Raw genomic sequence first — 17,953 nt, forward strand, 5'->3', positions numbered from 1 at the left:
CTTATAAATTGTTATATCAGCACTTTTTTAGTCGGGTTTACTAAATCAGCCCAATCCGACCCGTTGGTTCCATCTTGTTGGCTTGACCATTGAGGTTTCTTTGATGATGTATTGGCATTCAGTGGACCTTGACAATTTCTACATTGCTGTTGTTCATAGTGCTTACATCTACTTATTGTGTTGATTCACCTGAGCCTGCTTTGGCTCTAAATCAGCCTTCTGTTGCTGCTATGCTAACAATCAATCAATTCAGCAGTCCAACTTTTCCATATTGCTCTGGGTCAACCACACTTGTTTAGGATGCCATGGGTGATGCATTGAATGAAGAGAATGCAACCATTGTGATCCCCCGCTAACAGCAGTCGGACATGCGCTGCCTCTAGACATGCATCTTATTTTGCTGATACAACCCTTGTTGCTTTCGCATTACATGAGCAGCCACTTTCTCTTTTTGATGCATTGGGGGATGATAATTAGGTTATAGCCCTGCATTCGGCATCTGCCTATTGCTGACAATCAACAAATTAAGAATAAATTGACCTTGATGGTTTGCTCGTGACGTACAGCATGCATTTGATGTTGTAGACATTGGGCTTTTGCATTACTATTTGGGCATCTAGTTTATACCACTTGAGGGGGGCATCCTGCTGTCTCATAAATGCTTTTGATGCTGCCCCTTATCAGCACACTGTCAGATGCCTTATTATCTATGCACTACCCATCTTGTGTTCAATGTGCGATGTCACGGTTGAGTAGTATTGCCCCAACACTCAGCATGGTTGAGTAGTATTATCTATGCACTACCCATCTTGTGTTCAATGTGCGATGTCACGGTTGAGTAGTATTATCTATGCACTACCCATCTTGTGTTCAATGTGCGATGTCACGGTTGAGTAGATTTTAGTATTGCCCCAACACTCAGCATTGGCAAGTAGTGAAACATATGCATCTTCTTTATGCTTGTCCGCCTACACCGAGACAGGACTGAGTATGATATTCTGACACTAAGGTGTCAAACAGTGGTAATTGTTTCTGACAGTAGTCACTTTAAGTTATGAAGTTGAGTACATGACATCATTCACAGCTATTATGGAGTGTGTATGGCTCCACCGTCTAGTAGCAGCTCTTGGTATTTGTGGACAGTCGTCTTCTACCACCATTTTCACTAACACCATTTTTTGTGCAACTGCAGATGCGCTCTAACTGATGTCAGTGAAAATGGTGGTAGAAGATGTTTGTCTAATACCAAGAGCTACCAATTGGCAACCGTCTTCTACCACCATTTTCACACTGACAGAATTGGCAGCTGTTGGTATTAGACAGTCATCTTCTACCACCATTTTCACTGACAGCAGTTAGAGCACATATGCAGTTGGCAGCTCTTGGTATTAGACAGCCGTCTTCTACCACCATTTTCACTAACTATACTTAGAGCGCATATGCAATTGCATGGAAGCCGATTTTTTATACGTGGACCCAATACATTGAGGTGCATTATTATTATGTCAGGAAGAAGCTCCATGCAGGAGAGATTGCCTTAACTTATGTGCCTACACATGCCAATGTGGCAAATGGGTTTACCTAGTCTCTGCTTCACCTTGTACACGTTCACACCATTCACTTCAAGAGGGTTTGTTAGCCTTGGAATCTTTGGTGTGAATAGCCCTATACACAAGCACTTTTTACCCTGTGTTAGCAGGGGGTTTTTCTCGTGTGAACACACTCTTGTGTGTTAGCCACATCAGTGCTACTAGTACTCTTGTACTCCACTCATTTCATATCTTTATTATCGAGTACTTCCAACTATCGCTCTCTCTCTCTCTCTCTCTCTCTCTCTCTCAGCTCGATACGACTGTGTTTACGTGTGTGTCTCTGTATGTGTGTGTGCAAAGCGTCTACTCCCTCATCCAGCAGAGCCTACTGAATGGAGCTTAAAGCCTCATAGTATGCTGTCGATGAAGATGAGAGAGGGAGGGAGAGAGAGAGAGAGAGAGAGAGAGAGAGAGGGAGGGAGAGACAGAGAGAGAGAGAGAGAGAGAGGGAGAGAGAGAGAGGGAGAGAGGGATAGAGAGAGAGAGAGAGAGCTCTTGAGGAAAAAAGGTTCCATAGCCAAAAAATAATCCACCTTGCCAATATATTCCAAGGCTCCCTTAAAATGGGCTTTCACACAACATGAGGGTGCCTGCTAAGCATTGAGGCCCCTTTCACTTGTGTGATCTCCGAAAAGCCACTTGGAATATCTCTCTTGTGTCCAAGCCCTCAACCCTTGACACTTGTCATGGTCACGTGTCTACACTTGACCCCTTCACCTTTGCATGTTACGGCCGCACACGCCTGGTTAGCCCCATGGACGTGTTGGCTTGTCACCTATTGGCTGGATCCTAGCCCAATCTGGGTATATTTTTACCCTTAGACTTACATTTTCCCTTTTTTGACTACTGCCAAGTAAATATGCCTTGTTTTACCTGGCATTTTTTTTACTACTTCCCCTACTTGCCAATAAGTAAATATGCCTTGTTTAACTTGGTGTCTCACATTCTCAAACCCTTAACTTAGATCATTGTCCTCAATGATCACTTTCTGAGGAATAGTCAAGAAAAAGAAAGAAAGACTCCCAGCTTTGACACAAGAAAGAACACTGATGATTATGTTCTTCTCATGAATGCCTTGCAAAGAACGTCAATTTATTATCTTCATTTTCTTTGTAATGGGCTTAAGAGCATCTTTATTGCTACTACATCTCCATTTTTTACTTGCAAATGGAAGCTTCACTTTTTGACCTTTGATTTTTCCTTCTTAAAGATTTCCTCTTGAAGGTCCACCATGATGGAAGGAAAGTTGGAAGAAGTTGTCATGCCCTTTAATACTAGCTTTATTTAATCTCTCTCCCCTTCTAGATTTCTTGGTGAGATAAGTCCAACTTGCTCACAAAGCTTGATCTTGAAAGCCTCATCGGCTTTCTTTCCTTCTTTGATATGGTTGACCCATTTGTTTTATGAAAGAAACGAATTTTTTAAAGAAACTACATGGACAACCTCATATCCAAATCAAGGTTACCGTCCAAAGCTAAAAGCTTTGCTTCATTATCAGTCAAATCAATGTAGGCACATAACTCTTTAATGCAAGTAAAGAATGAGTTCCGCCCAAAACAAAGTACCTCTACTGATCAACATTTTTGGAACCTCCTCTTATTAGCACAAGTTTCCTTTTCCACAAGCATAAGAAGTGGTAGGACATTTGTAGTGGGCTTGTCTTTCATCAAGAGTTTGAGGTTATGAACATGACTATCAACAAAGCTACGAACCTCAAGTCTTCTTTGATTTGTAGAAGGATCAATTGGAGGACATTTAATGTTCTCCACAAGATGAGACAATGGCCTCTCGTCTACCATGTTTTGCCACTTAGCCTTTTCTCTCAGAAGGTTCCACTCATTGCGGTCTAGATTACCTCTAAGTGGGGCTCCTTGACTTAACGAGACAATCTTTGCCTTAGAAAGCTTGGTAATTTGTGTTCCCTTAGCGCTTCTTGGGCGCTTTCTTCTTGCACCACTTGTGATAGCTTTAGAAGGATTAGCTTCTTCGCCCTAACTTTGACTTTCAAATTCACTTTCCTAACCTAAATAGGGACGTGTATTCTAGAATACTTCTCTAAGATGAAGAAGAGAGAAAACTTGCTTCAAACAACAAAAAGTGCAAAGAAATGGATGACTACATGAACAAACAAAAAAGGAGATAGCAGAGATGAAAAGGGTAGTACTAGTCCATATGACATCTTGGATGGCGAACCTTGTTTGTTGTGGGTTAATGAAAGCACTTTTGAAATCTTTTGAACTAAGGACAAATGTGTTGTCCTTATTGTCTTCTCCTTCCCACACGAACAAAAAATTAATTTGTGGTTCTTCTCTCTTTAATTTCTTTAATTTCTTTACTATCTGAAGGAACATGGTAGTACTATCCATAATCTATTGATTATGACCAAGTGTACCCATTCTGAAAGTCCAAACATGGTCCATTCTCTCCTTTGCACAAGAATTACTCACCCCTTTCATGAACTTTGCCTATTAACTAGGACGCTCCCTACTTTCTTGTGCCTCTCTTCTTGTAGGATCTCTTGGAAATTGATGAGCTCGAAGTAATTATCTCCTTGGTTCTTGACAACCTAGTGTCACTTTTATTTTTGGACTCTGAAAGTGCAGACTCATAGGAGCCCCTTAAGAACGCGATGATGTCAAGTCCCAATAGACGCCCCCATGTACACTTTATTATGCTTCTCCAAAGAACCGGGTCACTTGGAGATCTTTTTCTTCTTGCTAAGGCAGCACTTGTTATCGGAGTGGACATTACATCTAAAGGCTGCAAAAGAAACACTAAGCAGGAATAATAAAACCTCGTTTAAGAGAAGACATACCTTTTTACTCACACACACCGAGATCTCCACTCATACGAAAATGAAAGCTACATTTAATCTCCTACTCTTGCAAAACCCTTGCTTCTTTGTAGTATAATGATAGGGAAACCATAGCTTGCACTATGCCCAATATATAAGAATAATTCTTGCTCAATATAAAATATCTTTTTTCTACTTATGGAGAATCAAAACCCTAACCCTAATTAACCATACTAATTCACAAACTCAACATCTTAAAACAATAATAATTACTCTACTCTTTCTGGGAGAATAAGAAGAGGTGGATTATCTCTAATCTTCTTATAAACCATAAAAGAGATGCTTAAGATACTTGATAATTAAGAAAACATAAGGAAAGGGGGATATCTCGATGAGAGAAATTCTCACAAGTAGCCTAGCCTTAGCAGGAAATTGATTAGGGCATAACTTATTCACATAATTTTATTTCTCTAATTACCCTAATCAATATGCATGATTACTAGTATTAATTAATCAAATTCCCTTGACTCAATTTAAGAGGAAGAGCTCTCTAATTTCAAAATTGAGAGTAAAAGAGAGAGAGAAGAATACAAAGCTTCAAGAAATGGCTTCTCACGACACTGTACAACACTCCATATCACACTAGCAGCATAATTAAACCCTACAAAAAGATTAATTACTAAAATTAAGAATCAAACCGTATTTTTTACTTACATTACAACAGCTTGACGTTGGGAGAGTAAGATATGGTCCTCTAGTTCCAAAAGCACTCAAGAGTGGAGGGGGGTAATAGTAGGAGACAATATGTAACAAAAGGGAAACTTTATTATGACAAAAAGCAACTCCTAGGGGGGCAAGGAAGTAGATGCATTTTACAACAATGAGGATAGAAAGAGAAGCATCCAGATATGCCAAAATTAGTAGCAAAATGTGGGTTATGTTGGCCTCCCATGGAAAGGGGATGGTAGGAGGTGAGATGAAAAAGCATCCTGCCCATTCTAGAATGAGATATAGGGGACACATGGCTGAGAATGGATAAGCAAGTCCCTTGAACAGGTTCCTTAAGTAGGCCCCTTATTAATAAGCTCTAATTATATAAGATTACAATCTACGCACACCTAGGTGCTCGAATGGTCACCTCCTAGAGACTGTGGGCAAGCCCCTTAAGTAGGTTCCTTAACTACGCCCCTTATTAATAAGTTATAATTATCTAAGATTACAATTTACGCACACCTAGGTGTGCTTGAATGGTCACTTAGACTGGCTAAAAATTTTAACCTTCACAAAAATTACAAAGAATAAAATTTTCTAAATTTTTAAAAATAATTTATTATTTTTCTTTTATATCTTGGTAATTTACCATGCCCAGCTTGAAATCAAGATTTATTAGCATAACTCCCGATAATGGCTTTCTTAAGATTTTTTCTAGCTCTTTATCTAATGAAAATTATCTTGTCTAATATTTACTATACCATTTCCTTGTAATTTTTTTAAAAATACATTATTATCTATATTATATCTCTTTATAATGCCTAGCTTAAGACTTTTTTTAGCCTGCTATCCGAGCAAAATTCACGTTATATTTTTTACAACATAAGTGTGCAGTAAAAGAAAATGATTGATATTATCAGAGGGAGGGACCTTACAAAATGTCATCACCCATACACTCTCGCTACTTACTTGAGTGATGACTTGTCTAGCCTATGAAACATTATTAGTTCCTTGGAAAGCTTGCCCATGAACCTTGCTCACCTTGATCTTCTTGACCTTGCGTGAAATGTTGAATTGATCTTGAGGGTGTAACATTCTCTCCCCCTCTTAAAATTCATTCTCTCCCCCTCTTAAAAATCATTATTCTTGATGATAAAATTTGGAAAGCATGGTTGAAACTCGTGCTTTGCTTCCCATGCTGCATCTTTAAGTGGTAAACTCCTCTAGGCAACAACATACATTTGAAGAACTCATGGATCATCCAAACACACTCACTTTCTAGAATTAGGATATGGAAAGAAAGACACTTGTGTGCTTGTATCACTCCTCTCTTTGATCTAGGATTCTCTTTGGTCCATTTCTCCTACAAGAAAATCAAATCAGCAAAAGTAAATTATCCTCTTATGAAATTATTTCTTTAATTTACTCACATGAAATACCAAGTGCACATGATAGTCTACACCCACATCTCTGACTTTCTTCAAAATAATCCAACGTCCATAATATTCGGTGATAGCTTGGTACATTTCTTTATCTTTTAGGTTTTTGAGTGGGGAGGTCCTAACTAATAAGAAAAATTCATCTCCCTCTTCAAGAAAGCAAAGGAAAAACTTTTTACCGGCATATATTTTTGCTCTTTCCATAACTCTACAATTATTACCACGACGAGCACTGTTGCACTATTTCATCCGAGTTAAAAGTGCTACCACACTAAGGCTATTTTATTTGAGTTAAAAGATCTATTACACCAAAGCTTTTCCTAATTATAGTTGGTTAACTTTGACTTTGTACAAGGCTTAATTCATAAGAACTAAATCTGAAGAATGCTTACAATCATGATAAGCAAACTTTGATAATGTTAGAAATATCTCCTAATTACTTTGCTTCTCATCAACTTATGCTCTCAACATATCTTCAAGCATTTAATTTACCCTTTGGGTTTGACCATCACTTTATGGGTGATTACTACTCATTTTAATCTACCTTCCTAGCTTATTAAAAACATGTTTCCAAATGGCTATTAAATCTAGGATCTCTTTCAAACACTACTTATTCTAGTAATCTATGTAGACAAAACACATTTTGTATAAATACATCTATTACTTACAATGCTTGCACACCTTAGTGAGATGGTCCCACATCCAAAACAAAATCATGACCTCATTGTGTCCTTGTTAGTGAACTTGTATTAAAATATATGGATATGCTTTGCCATCTTTGTTTCAAAACTAATAAAGGAGTCGATACTCTTGATAAATTAATCCTTTTTAACATAGTAACTTGACATTGGAAATATTATGTTGTGAACATACTTATGAACATCTCAGTTAAGCTTAGGCCACCAATGTAATTGGAAACATTATATCGTGAACATACTTATGAACATAGTAACTTGACATTGGAAACATTATGTTGTGAACATACTTATAAACATCTCACTTAAGCTTAGGCCACTAATAAAATCTTTTAATGAGCTTTCAAGTTGTCTTGACTCTTGGATAGACTCATGGATGTTTATTACATAGACCATCATGATATTTTTAATTTTCTTCATCTTTTAATAACATTATATATTAAAAACTATGTAGTCAATTGATTCCTCACCATTCTTGAGAGTTACTCTACTAGCTTTTTAGACTACATTCATTGACTGTAAGGGATTTATTTTTAAGCTTCTTTAATTTCTTATAACAATGTGTTCTTTAGAACAATGAAGTAACTTACTATACATTATTCTAGAGAATGCACTAGCCACTACATTCTCTATATCTTTACGATAAAGAATTTACATATGAAACTCTTGCATTGATATGGCCCACCTAGTGAAGGAGTTGCTATAGCTTTCTTTAATTCTTCAAATTTATATTGCTATCTTACTACCTATATTAAACTAATTGATCTTACAAAAGGTATGTAATAGGTGCACAAATATCGTAGTAGAACTCTCTAAACTTTCATTGAAACATGGTAATCTACAAAAAAATATAAAAACTCGTTAATCTTCAATAAATCTTCAAACATTGGCCATGCCAATAGGATTCATACTTTTTCTTTATATGATAAAACATGACTTGAATATTCAATCATTAATTCAATCCTTTATATGATCCATCCTTTTCTCTTTATTTGACACAACATGACCTAAATATTCAATCACCGATTCAACCAAGTCTTCAATGATAGGTTATTGCTTCACACTTGCGGTTCAAGATGCATTTGTTGGATTACTAAAAGAAACCTAGTGTGGCCATGTCTTTGAGAGAGGCTGAGCATAAGGTTACATGCTTAGCCTCTTATGAAGCATTATGGCCAAGGTGGATCTTGGAGGATATGGAAGCATTGTAGGAGCAACCAATGGGGTTGTATTGAATAGATTTGCATTGTGACTATAATAGAGTTGCATGGGATATACAATAGAGTTGCATGGGATATATAATTGAGTTGCATGGGAGATACAATAGAGTTGCATTATTGGATATTGTAACCAATGGGGTTGCATTGTGACTATAATAGAGTTGCATGGATATTGCAAGGAGTCTAGTGTCCATTCTTGACCAAGCACATTGAGATCCAATATCACTTTATGCATGATCTCACTATGATCGAGGAGGTTGAAATGGTTTATTGCCCACACAATAAAGAATTGTGTAATATGTTCACCAAAGCTCTTGGTAGAGACCAGCTTGGGCAGCATCAAACAATGGTATTGGGCCCCTCACCTAGTTCATCTTTGCTTAGTAAGTGTTGAGGGGGGTGTTAAATATTAATCTCCTTTCTCACTCTATTTTGAATGGGTTTAGTTAGTGCATGTTTTGTAAGGACCCCATTATAAGGAGGTGTGGTTAAACAACTTGACACAAAGACCTGGCTAGATGGTTTTAGTCAAGTTAGCAATAGACCACTAGTTGAAAAATGAGGCACCACTTGGATAGACAATCCTAACATTTAAGGGCCCAAGATGAGCTTAGATGGCCATCAGAGGTGTGGGACATGTGGAACGATTTCTTGTATTTTTTTTTTGGACCCTACATTATGGACAATGGATTGCAAAAGTTGGAAAATAAGACACCACTTGGATAGATAGTTCTCACATTTAAGGGCCCAAGATGAGCTTAGATGGCCATGATAAGTGTGGGACATGTGGAACAATTTCTTATAGTTCTTTTTGGGCTGAGTCTACGTTGCAGATGGTGGATTGCTGAAGGTGGCATAGACTATGATTACATTTAAACACGGTCTAGTCATGGCACATCTCTCCCATGGAGGTTGTTGAAGAGTATATAAGATAGAATGTGAATTCAATAAAAGGGGTTTTGTTGAGTTATAAAAAAATTACGTGCAAAAGGGGGTTTTTATATTCAATAAGTGAAAAATCCATCTAGAAGGGGTATTTTTATCTTCTTAAAAGTTATAAAATAGATATATTGTACTTATAAATATATATATAAGTCTGGGGGTTTTAAGCTATCCCTTAAATGCACATGCTATATAGGGTTTCTACATACTGACATCCCTCTGGGGCATCTCTAGGCCCATATAGATGTACTATAAGACATGTCTCTACATAGTTCATTAGTCACATGTATTTACATACTTAACTTATAGCCATACTCTTAATAAATCTAGCAACAGTCATCTAAGCTCCCTTTGTGTAAGAGTGCATGGGTGAAGAACACAACCAAAATTGTATCTTTGCTTAGTGTAATATACTCTAGTTCTCTTTATCATTGTCTTTTATTGTGCTTAAATTGTGTTTTTTTGGAAAAGTTTCTTCATTTTGTGTGTCTTCTAGATCATAGTTAAAGCCATCCTGGTTATTTCCACAACTATTTACCCCTTGATTTTAAGTATACATAATTCTTACCCCTGTAGACATGTTTAGCCTCTTAAATAAAAACCTAACTCTATTATTTACATGATTGTTTACCCCCTTTTTTTAAGTTTACATGTTTAGGTTTTTTAACAAAAACCTCACTCTATTATTTACACAAGTATACATGTTTAGATTTTTAAATAAAAACCTCACTCTATTATCTACACAATTGTTTACACCCTTATTTTTAAGTATACATGTTTAGATTTCTAAATAAAAACCTCACTCTATTATTTACACAATTGTTTACCCCCTTGTTTTTAAGTATGCATGTTTAGATTTTTAAATAAAAACCTCACTCTATTTACTAGATTAAATAACTATTTATTTAATCTTCTCTTGAATGTCCCCTCCATTGGCTAAGATGCTATGTTATATATGTATAAATTAAACCTCTCCCAAGGTTTTAACTATCTAGCCACTAATTGGTGAAACTACTCAACTAGTTAATTAATTAATAAGCTAGATGGTAGAAGTGTAAAGGTAACCCATAATCAGGGAACCTTTTGCTAGAGGAGGCGACATGGAAAGTTACAAGAGAAAAATACAATAGTGATGAAATATTTCAATTTAAATGAGGAAGGTGTTGATAATGTACTCCTATATATTCTAAGTAGATTTTTAAGAATATTCCCTTTATGGGTCTAGCCCCCAGATACCTACAGTATTCTATTTATAACCCACTTATATAAGCGCCATCTTAATAATGTAAGTTTGGTATGACATCTTGTTTGTGCAAGTACACTCTCACTCGCTTGCTCCTCACTCCCACCATACATCTCTCACACATCTCTGTGGAACTCTTTAGCATAGTCTCATTTCCCCCAACATGGTATCAAATCTTAGGGTATTCTAGTACTTCAAAAGCATCACTAGATCTCAAATCAAATCCCAACATAGTTTAGCATAGTCTAGCTTAATCAACTCTTAGCCTAGCATAGTCTAGTGGGAGAAAAGCTTATTTTATCACAAGAAATATATTTGAAACTCTATTTTGGTCCAAATTCAAGCAAAAGCCATAGCCACAAAATCTCATTCTTTCATTGAATAAGGGTTTACATTAGTTTTTACATTATTTTTCTTTAAGCAAGGGACATCATTTGGAAGAAGGATTCTACATTAAGTGAGAGTAATATTTTGTGCAAGGTAAATTTGTTATGTCACTTTTTTTCCAGCTCTACAAATATGTCAAAGCATGATTATATCATTTTCTTGATGAGAATAGTAAGTTGAATGATAACATATTCTCTAGTTGGAAGTTCTTTGGTTTGAAGAAAACATGGGATATTGTAACTAGAAAAGTAGTTAGATCTAAAGAAGATCTTGAAAAAGTATCTTAGATTATATGAGCCTATGCCTAGGAATTTTAGAACTTTTAGGTGAGCTTTTTGTATTTTCAGTTACTTCATTTCCTGACTTTAGATTTTTGTCACTCTTGGAGTCATGGACCACATTTATTATCATGGCATAACTAGGAGAGAGTATCATAGGGCTATCCATATGAGGATGGAGGAGAGAAGGGCCGAGGATTATGATTGATGAGTATTCATCTTTGTACCTAATCAAATTTGATATAATAAAAGTATAAGATGTTCTCTTTCTTCCTTGTTTACTGTTTTTTGTGCAAATTTTAAATATGTGAAGTTAAAAAAGTGCAGTAATGGCTTAGTGTCTTTAGTGCAAGAGCAAGAGATTCTTGAGGTCGCATTTCAACATTTAACCAATAATAGACCTCTAGCAGCAATTGTTTTTTTATTAGAGCTATAGGGAGTATTATTTTAGCCGACCATATCAACCTCTTTTCATGTGGAGACATGTTTGGGATCAAAGTGAACCGAAGTTCAGTATAGAAATTGACATTAATTATTTACTTTATTATGCTTTGAGCCTATGTCTAGCCATGATTATGTAAAGGATATATTTATTAGAGATTGAAACATTTGAGTATGCACCTACCTCATCTCAAAAGTTTATAATTGTGTGGGGACTAACTAGATAAATCTGTTTGTTTAGAGGTTGAGAAATGCCCCAATGATGTAATAATTTTTTAAATAATAAAAATATCTATAAGAAAGATTTTTTTTGAAATATGAAAGAGCTTGTCCTTTTCAAGATAATGAAAAATATTACTTGAAAATTTCAAGAGAAATTATTCCTCGACGTGTAAATAATGAAGTATTGGAAAATGACATTAAGGAGGCCTTACATAAATATCAACTTGCATCCTTTCGAGAAGGGAAAAGCTTGGCCAAGAATGTGCACAGTTGGGTCGATGCTATGGATAATTATTTTTATATAGTTGATTATAATAATGAGCATAGTAAGATGGATTTAGCTTGTTTAAAGCTTAGTGGCACAATCCGGATAGAAGGACAATGTTGAATCTAATCATCTGAAGAATCAAGACCAATTACGATGGGATGACTTGAAGACATACTTATTTTAGAGATACGCTCCACTAAAGAGGATAGGATGAATGAATTTCTGTAACTCTCATAGGAAGAGAAGTATGTTGAAGCATATCATCAGGCATATACAAATCTTATGCTCTTCTCCCCTCCTATGAATGATACTACCCACCTTAATAGATTTGTTAGGAAGTTGGATGTGCCAATGGACATGTTAGTCAAGAGTGCTAAGCTCGATTCTATAGCTAAGGTAGTTCGAATGGCAAAAGATTTTGCCAAAGATTTTTTGAAGGAAAGTAACCAGTTAAGGAGATTACCACTTGTAGCTCCAAAAAGAACCTTACCCCCCCTATCTGGAAATCAGAACTCATCTAAATCAAAGAAGAATAAAGGTTAGAATCCGATCCAAGATTCTTATAATGCGAGACCCTAGAGGGAAAATTCTTATACATTAGATGGATTCTTTTAGTAGCTTAAGAGAGAGAAATTTCTTATATATCAGAGGATCCTTTTAGTAGCTCAAGAGAGAGAGAGAATATTTCAGATGTGAGGAACCAGGGCACATTATGAGTGAGTGTCCCAATGTGGCATACCTAATTTAAGGTGTTACAGGACCATGATATCAATGGCATGCAACTTCAATGCAAAGTAATCAAAGACTATCTGCTCAAAGTTATCAAGGATCATCACCCCAAAATTGGTAAAATTCAAGAAGGAAATTTCCATCTCAGTTAGTTGCTTCAAAAGCTATTATGGTTATTGACATGAAAGATGAAGAAAGAGGAAGAATTCATGCTACCATAGAACATCAAGGTCATAATCGATAATTTTTTGTTTTTCAGGCACTTGCAAGTTATCAAGGTAAGTAATTTGAGCTTTTCATCGATTTTGGAAGTACACAATGGGAAGCTACTTCTCTCACGCCATGAGATAGATAATCTTTAATTCTCTTTAGGTGAAAATTTAAGCGAATGTAAATTTAGATTCTTGTCCTTGGGTGTATACGATGGAATTATTGGTATGGATAACCTTACTCAAAATCAGGTAGATATTCACAAAGGGACCATCTCTTTTTAGATCTTCAAAATAATAAGGTCCAAGGGATCAGCGTATCCGGGTCTCCCCGATATTGCAGCTCATAAAGCTATCCATATTATTAAAAGGACTTCGAAAGAGGGAGGCAATTTATGTGGTGAAGCTAAACTTTTCTAGAAAGGAGTCAAATCTAAATAAACCCGAATAACTAAGAGAATATGCTGATATATTTTTTGAACAGTTGACAGAAATGCACCTAAATCGAGCAGTGGATCATGAGATAGAACTTATACTTGGAGCACAACCGACCACAAAGGAGAGCCTCTAAAACGGCTATTCTAAAAGTAATTAAACTCAAGGGACAACTTAAGCAACTCTTGGAGTAGAAATTTATTAAACTAAACATGGGATGCATGCAAAGAAGAAGGAGAAAACTTTAAGATTGTGTATTGATTACAAAGGTTTGAATCAGCTTACAAACAATCAAGAATAAGTATCCTCTCTCTACTCACACCTAGAATAGACGAGCTTTTGGATTGGCTATATGGAGAAGAAATGTTCATAAAGATTTAAGGTCTAGATATTATCAAATTAGAATCAAGGAGTAGGGCATGCCAAATATATCTTTTAATATAACATATAGAAACTATGAGTTTACTATATTGCCCTTTGGCCTTACAAATGCTCTTACTAATTGGTGGGATCCTTATGCAAGAAGGAAGGCTAGTAGCTTTTGGTTGGCGGACCATGAGCAAAATGTGTTAGTTCATAATTTAAATCTTTTTTGGCTGTCACTCATGCTTTGAAAATGTGGAGGTATTATCTTCTTGGGTAGAGATTTACTTTGGTGTAATTGACCATAAAAGATTGAAATGGATATTTACCCAGAGTGACCTTAGTATGCATCAAAGAACGTGGATATAGATATTTACCCAGAGTGACCTTAGTATGCATCAAAGAACGTGGATATAGATATTGTAAAAAAGTAATTTTGAAATCAGATGTAAGTTAGGGGGAAGGAAAATGCAACTGATGCTCTTAGTCAGAAAACTTCCTTACTTACCATAACTTTGATTTCTAATGTGCTTCCTGTAGAAATTAAGGAAAAGATTGGGATAGATAAATTCTTTGCCTTGATAATTCCCTTATTGATGCAAGAGAGAAAAACTGTTTAGGAACTAAATAAAGTTTAAGGATTTAAGTTTGAGGATGGATGCTTATATTTTAATGACCACTTGTGTGTTCCAAGCAAAGGAGGATTTAAGAAATGGATTTTGGCTAAGAAATGGATTTTTGCTTGAAGAAATGGATAATCAGATGTAATCTACAAAGAAAGATGTTAAAGCTGCTCAGGATAGACATAAGTAATATACTAATCCTAAGAGGCTCAATTGTGTGAATTTGAAGAAGGTGATATGGTTTTTTTTTGTCTACAACCAAGGCGAAGTTCTCTATTCTTGGGAAAATACAAGAAGTTATCACTAAGATGCTGTGGGCCTTATGTTATCATGACGAAAATTGGTGATTAGGCTCATGAATTACTCCTTCCTTGTTATGGGAATATATTTTAAGCCCTCTTAAAAATATTATTCTACTCTCTTAGATAATTCGGGGACGCTTGGATTATCTTTGCATCATGCTAATTTATGTTAATATCATGGGCGATACCGTTATAAATATTAATACGTTTGGTGATATTGACGCATGCTTGGGGTCTCTAATGTTTGTTTCAGTTGGTTCGTATGTAGGGGTGATTCCCGGGTTACTTACGCCGCCTAGCAAACATGTGTGTGATGATGGTGTGTATGCTTATGGAATATTTATTTCACCAATTTATTGTTGGTTATTTTATAGGTGAAGAGGATTTCGAGGATTGAGGAGAAGTCGCACCAATTTATTACTTGGCACACCATTTTTGTAAACAAGCTTGTAAATACATGTGCTAGCTTGTGCACATTTTGATTTATTTTGTAAAAGCTATAGTTTATCAAGCATAGACTTGATCTTTAATATTTGGTAAAGCATGATATGCTTTAAACCCAAGCCTCAATTTATGGGCACTCTATTTTTGAAGATAAGAGAGTGTCGTGCAAGAAAAGCACCCCTTTTTGTATTTTTGGAGGCTATGGCCTAATTTGGAATAAAATATCTCGTAAATACTCGTGTGTGGGGAAAATAGGCCATACACACATGAGGGGAGATGATTGCACCCAATCTTGGAGTCGCATCTTTGTGAGCTAAGTATTTTCGATTGTTTTTGAATATTTTAATCATGGTCATGTGATGTTTGATGAATTCTTGAATTTAAATCAATTTCTTGTAAATTATTTGATTTCTATCTCCTTAAAAATTTAGATCCCGTGTCATTCCTCCACATCGTAAGATTCACAATGTTTTTCATGTTAGTTTGTAGTATCATCTGAGCACATCTTGGAGGATGATCAAATTATTATGCTAGTACAAGGTAAAATAGAGTTAGAACTTGAAGAAATCTTGAATGTTAGAGAAAAGGAACAAAATCTAAAAGAATATATTGTATAAGTAGAAATTTTTCCCTATTGAAGATGTAACTTGGGAAAAAGAGAAGGATCTAGCCAAGGACTATCCCCATTTTACGAGATGAGAATATCTCAATGCTTAAGTGGGGGAGAATGTAAGATACCTCCTTAGATTTTTTGTAAAAGAAATGATTTAAAAAAGGTTTTCTAAATAGAGAATCTACGCCATTAGAAACATCATCATGTGTATAAGTATCATATACATCATCATCATCATCATCTAGATCTATGTCGATGTAATCTACACCATTAGAAACATAATCATGGCAGCTTAAGAGTGTGGGACACTTGTACAAGTCACCAAAAGACTTTTTCCAAGAGAACCAAGCCGAACCATCTGTATTATCGAGGTAGCCAAGCAACTAGTCAATGAAGTCACCATATGTAGACCATCTAGACTAGATATCCTCCTCATCAAAATAATGCCTCATATGACTCGGCAACAAACCTACAAGCTCGAACATTTAACAATGGCATGAGTACGCCTCCTCGTCATAGCATGAAATTTGCAAATGAGGGTGTAGAGGTCTAAGCCTCGAAGTACCAAATGTATATGTGAAATTGGTGAACGATATATGAACCATGACACCAAATGGCAACTCAAAATATCAATGGTAGCCCCACAAAGTCAATGCATGAGTGACACTCCTAAGATCATGATTTGAGATGGTAATATAATGATGTTGATGATGATGATGTGAACTCGCACCATGCAGATCCAATGAAGGATAAAAATAGTAGGAATAACCCATGGTTGGGTGTAAACACTACCCCAAGTGTATACTCCAAAACATGATAGACAATGCATATGAACAAAAGCTAACAATGCATAGGGAACTTACACCACGTGTGAACAAGCCCAAGTAAAGCGCCAATGCACGTGAACAAGCCTACGATGAAACAGAAGTCGTGTGAAAAATTCTAACAATGCACATGTGAGCACATCTCATGTGAACAATCACCCAAAGGCATGTGAACCACTCAAATCGGTCCGTGCTACACAAGAACGCACACCCAGCACATGTGCTCACATGTGAACAATCACCCAAAGGCATTTGAACCACTCAAATCGGTTCGTGTGAGCACATCTCATGTGAACAATCACCCAAAGGCATTTGAACCACTTAAATCGGTTCGTGCTACACAAAACACTCACTAGCAAAATACACTTGGCTTTAAATGCACATTTACACACAAATCATCCCCTCGAACACAAATGGCCAAGTGAAGGTGTGTGAAAAAGGTAAAGAAAATATGGCCAACATGTAAATGGGCATGCCCTAATGTGCTTGAAATGTTATTTTTTTCCCTTCTCCATGGCTTTGATACCAATGCAAATGAAGAGAATCCATGGCTTTGATGGAGGGACCTAGGGAATTACACTCATCAGCATGGAGAACACACACGTTTCACTCATCACAAGGAGTAGTACTTAGACATGCAAAGATTGCCATGAATCAGCCATGGAAGCTTGGAAATAAGCTCCAAGAAGTCAAGTGCATAATATGTCAAAAGTCGTAAAAAAGGGTACAATAACCTAGACCAAGGTTGCGTATATAGTGCCTGGCCATTTCACATTGGCTAACAATGTGAAATTTCTTCCTCCTCTCACCTCACTTCACTCACACACACTCACTAGCATGCATTAGGGAGAGAGATTAGCAAGAGCAAGACTCAATTGCACAATGGGAGAGTATCTTGTATTATGAGAGAAATTCACTTATATACATGGTCATAAGTGTTCACACTCACTTAAACTATGGCCAGCCGAGCACTTTAAGAGGCCTAATGCTATTACAATGACTGATCTCATAATATATCCATGAAGTACATCACTTAGGACTTTATCCTAACTTGCTACCACACGCTCTTGAAGCGGGAATTGCCATAAATACTCCGTCACACCATTACGAGCACCCGTCCAAGTTGTAGCTTTGGACACTATTACTTTATATCTTGAATGTATGACCCTTTGGTGTATC

Source organism: Cibotium barometz, chromosome 10, assembly GCF_041138505.1.
Source record: "Cibotium barometz isolate CiBa-2024 chromosome 10, ASM4113850v1, whole genome shotgun sequence".
Classification (NCBI taxonomy): Eukaryota; Viridiplantae; Streptophyta; class Polypodiopsida; order Cyatheales; family Cibotiaceae; genus Cibotium; species Cibotium barometz.